General features: G+C 41.1%; 1 long non-coding RNA gene across 1 annotated transcript; it reads right to left on the bottom strand.

Annotated features, from left to right (window-relative positions):
- Positions 1-5,467: 5,467 nt before the first annotated feature.
- LOC128340067 (uncharacterized) lies at positions 5,468-8,972 on the bottom strand. The gene is made up of 2 exons (XR_008313439.1): positions 8,835-8,972; positions 5,468-6,663 (listed from the first exon to the last, which is right to left on the bottom strand). It is a non-coding gene; the product is annotated as an uncharacterized LOC128340067 (long non-coding RNA).
- Between the last annotated feature and the right edge of the window lie 151 nt (positions 8,973-9,123).

The following is a 9,123-nucleotide window of genomic DNA, read 5'->3' as shown; positions in this document are numbered from 1 at the left end:
CTGAGCCTAAATATTTCTCCCTCCACCCCCACTGGGAAATGCATTTGCTCTTTCTACATCTGGAGAACACACTTCTGTTCGTTAGAAGGCCCACCTTCAGAAGAGGAAGTGAAACTCCATTAAGCTTCCTGTCCCTGCCTCTTGTTTAGCATATCTGAAGTGGCAATACCCTTTTGGTATGAAATGATGAACTTTGGCCACCACAGATAAGGTCTTGCCATTTATATAATCACTTACCCTGGGATTCAAATGGAGTTTAGCAATCTTGATCTTGCCAGGGGACAGGGTTGCTGACTCAATGTAAATCCCAACCTTTGTTTCACCCTTTAAACATTTAAATAAATCAAAGGCTGGAATCATTCTTATGTCAGAATAAATGAGTAAAGCACAGTATTTAAGAGGCCTTGCTTCAGAAATAACACTACACATTATTTTTCATCTTTCTTCCAAAATGCACATCTTAGAAATGGGTATGAGGTTTTAGCAGTTAATTAGAATGTGAATCATAAAATAGTGTGCTGAATATGCACACCAACTTTCATTCCAGTGTCTTAAGACTGAAACAGACATGACAATGGTGATTTGTGATCAGAACTCCCAACGTTTTGATACTTACAGGAACTATGGAGACGTTCCAAACTGAATTGGAGCTATGGTCCTGGTGGGACCTTTCCACTCTGTGACATTTCCCTAAACTAAATCGCACACAACACATACATACACAGCTTCTATTAGACCTGTAGCAGAATGATCTCATAGAAGTAGAACCTTCACTCCTACAAGTCTATATAAGCTTTGAGAGATGAATATGGCATGAGGAAAAACAAAAACATGTTTTTCTCAAAATCCAACCCCCACGTGATGCTTTATTGGGGTTCCCATCACAGATCATCTGAGTCATTTTTAGCCCTCAATCTCCAAAGCATATATCACACTGCAGTAAGTTTTATATCTTTCCTTGCCTCTTTGAAAATGGGTGCAGGAGAAGACTGTGTTTCAAACCTTAAAGCACGATGTTCCTGATCCTTGAGAACTCACACTTTCCTCTCCCACCTCACACGAGTATCTATTTCTTATTTAGGTTAAAATAAGCCAAGATTGGTTGTATCATCCAAACCCATCAATCTCAGCTTGTCTAACCTTTTTCCTTCAAAGATCTGTAACTCACTTTAAAGCTTGGGTACAGATCTCAGGTTATCTAAAGCAAGTGGATTAGAAGAAGAAGCCAAGATTGGTGGGTTTGGATGACACGACCAGTCTTGGCTTATTTTAACCTAGATAGGAAGTTGACACTCACATGGGAATGGGAGAACAGAATGCACATTCCCGAGGCTTAGGGACATCATGTGGAGTCCGGCTCTAACCAAGGTTCCACACGCATATTGTCTGAACCAACATATTGTATTACAGAATGATTAGCTAGAGTGGAACAGGCCCACAAAAAGCCTAAAGGGTTTTATTTATTTTAAGAGACACAAAGAGTCTCCAGTTAAAAAATAAATTTATAACTGACATTCTGGGAATTTAGGCCCAACTAGAAAGATATTTTACTAAATGTGCAATTGTTGCTGACAGCAGCACCTCTGTGTCTATTTTCTAGTACAACTTACTCATGCCATGCATGTCCTTGCTCTCGGCCACTGACATTTAAAATAAAGTACACGTGGTAGGCCATTTATTTATTTATTTATTTATTTATTTATTTATTACATCTATGTTCTGCTCTTCCTCCTTTGCTCTATGGAAGCAGCATTCATGGGATTCCCAGGCAGACACTAGCCTAAAGACCACCTTAGTCTCAGCAAACTGGCTGGTATCACGGGCCCAGGATTATTATTGTTGTTGTTCCTTTCTGAAAGTGGCTCACAGTGGTTTACATTAAAATAAAATAAAAACATAATAAAATGATTAAAATTAAAACAAAACATTTAAACCAGATTAAAATTAAAATCAAAACTAGATATCATTAAAAGCCAAGCTAAAAAGATGAAGGCCTGAAGGCCTTTAAGGAAGGAAGGCCTTCAAGGAAGATAATCCTCTGTATCCATGAGGAGTGCATTCCACAACCTAGGGAAAACAACTGAGAAGGCCCAACCCCAAGTTACCAGCAGCTAAACCGGGGGCACCCAAAGACAGACGCCCTCCTGATTATCTCAATAAGCAGTGGGGATCTTGTAGAGAAAGGTGCTCTCTCAGGTAACCCGGACCTAAACCATTCAGGGCTTTAAAGGTAATAACCAGCACTTTTTACTTTGCCCAAAAACATATCAGCAGCCAGATCTTGTTACATTTGCTAAAGATTCTACTAAAATTAAGAAGCATGACCCACTGGAATCAATGAAGATGTAGCATGTTTAGGAATCAAGGTATAGGTTTGGGTCAATGTATGGGTACATGGTCTAGCAATTCGCCAATCCTTTAAACTGCAGACTATGTTTTTAAATAAAGCTGATAAATGACAACTTCATTGGGGAAAAAATAATTGAAGGTGGAAGCAGTGCTGTGGATGTTCCTGAATCATTTTGAATTTGACATTTTCCCAGAAACATATCTGAAATGTTCCAATGCCCTAAATCAACTAGGGTCTAACTTAGGAGATCTGACATATTTAATAGAATCGGATGTGCTATATTCCTGAGCGATGACATGGAAAGAGAGCAAAAGTTCGCCTGTAGCATGATAATACACGTATCTGAGGTCAGAACTCAATAGCCCTCTGATTTGATTGCTTCTGGTAAGCATTAACTAACTATGCACTTCTGGACTGTGCCACGGTCTCCTTAATCCTGTTCTGCCCAGGCGTTCTGCTTAAAATATTTCCATTGACCCCCAAGTTTTGCATTATGGTAGTGATAAGACTTGGTGGCATTATAACTCAGCTTCTAATCTGTGATGCATGTGATTATATTAGTCCTCCTTCAGTGGCTGCAAAATCATAAAAAGAAAATAACAGATCCCTTCCATAAACCTGCCCCATTGACGTCGGAAGAAGTTGGGTTTGTTATTGTTTCAACAAAGAGCATTCTGCTACTTCATTGCTTTGATCCTTGGCCTTACGTGGCTTTTCAAAGCTTAGCAGAGAGGAAAGGAGGAGGGTTATGAGGCTTGTAAATGTTCCTGTTACATCAGATTATTGTCTTTCCCATGTACGATCTGCTTCTGTGACTCATACTTTCATATATTAAACAACAGCAAAATCCCTCTCTCACTCTCAGAAAGACCGAGGGCCTCATTCTAAAAGACTTCCAAACATTCCTTTTTGAAGGGGCCTAGGCATGATTATTATTATTTTTTTAGTCAAATGAAAAAGAATAATGGTAAAACACTTGTACTCCAGAATGTCTTTTAGAAAAATTATTATTAGGAATACTAATTAGGAGTACAAAAATAATTAGGAGTACTAATAATAAATACGAGTACACTGCAGGAGTCTGGAGAGGTGAGAAGCTGCTTTCACAAGATATAAATCTGTTCGTGAAGTGCCTCCTCTCCTCCCACTTGAAGGAAAGAGTGGCTATGTAGCGGTATAATTATAGTGTTGTTCTCTCAAAGAGAAAAGGCATGTGTGAATCTGATGTGACTGCTACCCTGTATATCACTGATAATTTAGCCACTTAGTATATCCTTTCTGACTCTGCTAATAAACATGAGGTGGCTCTGGCTTACTGGAAACCTAAATAACATTTTCAAGGTATGGGCTAGAAAACATTCTTCAACAGTCATGCTTCCTGTTTGTAACACTTGCTGCTTGTTGAACTACAGCCACAGAGGTTAAGAAACAGGAGCAGTGGGGCTAATGTCTTCACCTCAAGATCTCGGCTCCTCTTTGTGGCATTTTGTAACAAAGTTATAGATATTTCCTTGACATGGCCAGCACCCTTCACAATCCAGTGGAGTCCCTTCTTCCAGGCCTTCTTCCCTTTCGGTTGTGCCCACTTAGCACAACAAACTTTGCCCCATTTCGTACAATTCTAGCATTCGTTGTCCCTGTGGGGGCATCTGTGGCCATCATGTTTGCCCCTGCAGCGAAAACAGGCGACAATACTTGGAGGGGGGAGTTGTGCTGTTCACCTGAAAAGGACTGAGATGCCAACGTGGCATCTGACAGCTTGTGCATCGTGGCAGCAAGGATTTGGGCCTCCTGAACTTGGTCAGGGGCCCCCTGTAATTCCAAAACATGGCAGGCAGCCATGCTATATGGATATTTCCATCATTTTTGTAACAACCAAACGTATTTGAACAGAAATATTTGATTAAGAAAAGGAAATCGATAAAGAGCACTTCATGTAATTTCAATGTTGTATCCAACAAACTGAAATATTTACTTGGAAATTATTTTTAATATACTACTTATACATATTTCAACACATTAAAGTGATTCTCATGATTGCTGAGAGCGGGTGCCCAGGGTGGGGGGTGGGGAAGGCTCCAAAGAGCTTACCTTCCCCACAGATGATTCACAGCTTGGTGATGGGAGCGGCCCCCCATCTCCCACATATGCAGCCGTGCTTCCTGAAGCACAGAGCAGGGCAGAGGGGTCCAGGGGTGGAACTTGTTGGTTCAGGCTCTGGGTATCCTACAATGCAACGTGAAATGTGTGTGTTGCCCTGGGGGATTCCCCCATCAGACGGGTGCTCTATGCACCGGTCTCTGTTTCTCCTTGGGCTGAACTCAGCCTGAGGGGACACACAATACACAGCAGTCGTGTTGAGGGTGCGAGTGCATGTTTAATCTCGGCTAACAGCCATTTTGCTTAGGAGGGTTAGGTGGACAGGAAGCGTCAGGATCTGCAGGGATCCTGCCGCTTCTCAAAACCAGCTTAATCCAGGCTGAGCTGCCCCAGGCTGGGTTAGGCTGGTCATGAGAGCAGCCTCATTCAATAGCATACAATTCCTTTACAGTGTTTAAAATTTATGGGCTGGGAGGTTGGGGGATGAAGGCCCTGATACAAACAAACATTTCTCTCAAGATACTAATTTGAGCACTCCTCAGGGAGCTATGCATTCACTTTATTATATATGCATCCTAAGCATAGTCACTTTAAAACTTTTGATTATAACTTTGCGTCACTTCAGTTTAACTGGGGTTATCTTATTAATTATGCATTTCTAGAAACTGGAAAATTTTCATGGAAAAATATAACAGCAATTTTCTATTAAAGAAATTGTTCAGATTTTCAATTATGGAAACATTTCCCATTATTTATTTGTTTGTTTGTTGTTAAATTTATATACCGCCTTTCATTAAAACAATCCCAAGGCAGATTCCAAATTATGGAATTTGTCAGATTTTCCTGGACAATTTTCCATTATGGAAAATTTTTCAGCCCACATCACTTAATGGACTTAAAGGATAAAAACTAAATCCACTTAAATATTCAAGTTGTTTTACATTAGCGTTCCACAATTACAAATCAGAAACCAAGTTAATACTGACTTAAGCAGCACTACAATCACTTGGAAAATGATTCAAAGAATATGTAATTTTATTTACTTCAAAGGCACCAAGTGTAAAGAATTATTTGACATTTTAGTAATGATTATACTCATATGAATAGTGTAAATTGTGGTAATATACTGCAATATAAATCATGTAATAAAACAGTCTTATTGAATCAGCTAGCAATCAATCTCTGATATTAGCCAGATCTGAATGCCTGGAATGTAATAGTGTAGGACGCTTAGAAATCCTAACCTCATTCAGACATTATAAACTGAGGCTGTACCAGCCTCTGAAAATGAAGCAGAAGTTCCACCCAGCATGTCAATCACTCTCCCTGCTGGACAGATCAGTACAGCCTTTGTCTGAAGACACTAATGCTGAGAGCATGATTGTGCACCTTCCCGTGATTGGGAGAGTGGGCCGCCTCAGTCTCCCGATCACGGGAAGGTGCACAATCACACTTACAGCCTTCACTCTCTGCAGACAAAGATTGTAAGTGTAACTAACCTCCCTGGCAGGGGAGAGTGATTGATGCGCCAGATGGGACTTCTGCCTCATTTTTGGAGGCTGGACATGAATACAGCTTCCTCTGATAACATCTGGATGTTGCTCCTCTGGTACTGTCATCAGTTATTCTCTCTAATATTTTTGTCTTCTGTGATGTTCTTATGCATTCCACTATATACTTAAGGCAAAAGCTGACCCTGATTTACATGTTGATTCCACAATGCATGCAGGTAGGTAAGCACAAACTTATGTATCCCCTGCACACACTCCATCATTAATTTCAGTGTAGATTGAAAGCGCCAGAGCCAATATCCATTATGGTATTAACAAAAAATAGCCCAGGGGTGAGTTCTTCATTACATTTGTATTCCACCTTTCTTCCATTATGCATACATAGTGCTCTCCCATGCAGGCAGTGATTAGTCCTGGGCCAAATTTGCTTTGACAAGATGGGTGCATCATTCATGTGTCTTCAGACCATGACATGGGAGCTGTAAGTAAGCATCCTTTAGAGTCACTGGCAGAACCTGTCATTTCAAACAGCAGGCTGCAGCCCAGCTTCACAAGGAGGTCTGCTGGTAGGTGGTAACTGACAGCCTTTCGGGATCCTCTCAAGAAGAAAGACTATAAATGCAAGTTGTAGCTGGAGCTTTCATCACTAGGAAGAACTATTATAACATCCATATTATATTAAGAAAAGTCCAAAGTGGAGCCCTGTTGAGGAATACAACCCACATGAGGTATAAATTGCACTTGCAGTTCCTTGGACATATCATTGGATCAAAAGGCTGGATATCATATAAATCTTCAAAATTATTAATAAACAAAACAGCTGGAGTGGTGCACATATCCTCACAGACGATAGATCTTTCAATGGCTTTCTTGATGGCTATATGAGACCTTCAAGTTCAGCAGTACCCCTGCTTACTGAGTAAATATGCATCTTTTAAAGTGGAATTTCTCTTATACTTAGCAGTGGGAGAGCAGCTGTATCTATCAAACTCCAGCACAGCACTCCTACAGTAGTTTTTTATGGTTTCTACCTTATGTTTTAGAAATGAGCCCTTTCGGGACAGGGACCCACCTTATTTAATTAATATTAATTTTTCTATGGGCTGGTTCAGATGAACCTCAACCCATCGCCACTCCTACATGCAATAAGAGTGTTGGACTAGAACCAGGGAGACCCAAGTTCAAATCCCTGTTCAGCCATGAAACTCACTGGGTGACTCTGGGCAAGTTGCTTCTCTCTCAGCCTAACGTACCTCAGAGGGTTGTTGTGAGGATAAACATAACCATGTTCATGGCTCTCAGCTCTTTGGAAGAAGAGCTGGAGATAAACTTTTTTTTTTTAAGGGTGGGATGTTGTCATAAAAACACCCGCCCTGTATCACTCCATATCACACCCACTAAAGGATGTGCTGACACCTTCTCGGCACATCCTTTACTCGTGCATAAAAGGTGACCATCTGAATCACCCCTCTACATGTGCTGGCAATGGGGATGATTCAGATTATCACCCCTTACACGCTCGTAGATGATGTCCTTTACCAAGAATGCATCAGCACACCCTTTAATGACATCAGAGTGGGTGCTTTCTCTCAGCAGCCCAGTCATAATCACATGTGGGAGCTGCTGTTCATTTGAATCGGCTCTTTGATCACTTTTGCTGAAAAGCAGTATATAAATATTTGTTGCTGCTTCTACTAGTAGTAGCAGTAGCCGCAGTATGCTTTGTTGCTAAGAAACAGCACTTTGTCTTCAAGCCCTACTTGTGGGCTTCACAGAGAAATATGGTTGGCCATTTCAAGAAGCAGGATGCTGATCTGGGTAAGGACTTTTGGTCTGATCCAGCAGCATGCTTGTGGACTGTTAAAATATGTCTGGTAGATAAGAGGGACTGTGCTAGCATTTGTAGCACTTGTAGGTAAATTAGAAAGGCTTCACAGTCACATTGGAGCTATTTTGAGTATCTGAAGAGGAATTGTGTTACCTTGTTTGTTAAAATGAATCCACCTGTAATCACTATTCTCAAAAGTGCTACTAAATAAAATGAAGCCTAAAGGCCTCTATCTAAAACTTCTGCAGCAAGAATAATCAAAAGCAGGCTGGGAAACAGAAATAACTTTTCAGGCAGGGATGTTGTTCCGAACTGTAAGTAATGCCATCTGGTTGTCTAACAATCTAGGTTGTTAACATGGTTCCCATCGTCACAGTGTGTGATTTTGTACACATGGCAATGATTACAATTTTGGTGTGAGTCCTAAAATTGCTCTATGTACTGAAGTCGCTTGTAAATGTGCTTTGGCTTTGCCAAAATATCATCTCAGTTTGCAATTATTTTTAGGAGTTTAATTTACAGAAGGGTTTTTTATTTAAAGAGATACTATGATATAAGGATTGTTTCAATATATGTATACTTGCCAATCTGCAAATAAGGCTAAAAACAAATTTGGCCATTCCCTCCTTTCTTTTCCCCTCTCCCCCCCACCACCCCCGACTTGTTCCATGTGAGGACGGAAGGAAGAGATAGCAGCCTTGTCAGTGAAGCTCGGTAGGTACACAATATGCTCAGTAAGTCACAAGAGGGTAGCTCCACAACACAGATTTGGGAACACAGTATAGAATGGTTGGTGTGCTGGCAAGCAGTGTGAGTGCAATGAAACGTAAGGCCCTTGGAAAGAAAGATGTAGCAAGTTCCCCAGAGGCAGAGGAAAAGCCCTATTTCATATGGCCATCAGGCAAACCCAGCAGGATGCAGTACACACAGGAGGTCCTCTCTGGCAGATTCATGTGGGAAAAGGTGAGCCTTCGGGCACCCTGGACCTAAACCATGACTATCCTGAAGGGGTAGATTATGTAGAGTTTAGTCTGGCTTCCCTTACCTGGAGTTCCTGAAACAGCAATCATTTCACAAGAATTGTTTGACCTGCTTAATGTGGATTGCTTTGGGCTTTCTTCCCAAGGCCAGCTCAGGCCCATAGCTTCTGGTCTGGGTTCACCAGAATGCCCATGGCAGTGAAATCCTGAGGACACCTCTTAAATGAGAAGCTACTGCAGTCTCAAGAGGCACTAAGTGTTTATCACATCACCAATCCATTTCCCAGCACTTAATGTTAATTGCTAGCCTGATGTTTGAATTAGGCTGAAGGATCTAGGACTGGGGACAATTAA

Source organism: Hemicordylus capensis, chromosome 1 (genome assembly GCF_027244095.1).
Source record: "Hemicordylus capensis ecotype Gifberg chromosome 1, rHemCap1.1.pri, whole genome shotgun sequence".
NCBI lineage: Eukaryota > Metazoa > Chordata > Lepidosauria > Squamata > Cordylidae > Hemicordylus > Hemicordylus capensis.
This window is presented reverse-complemented; position numbering and strand designations above follow the sequence as displayed.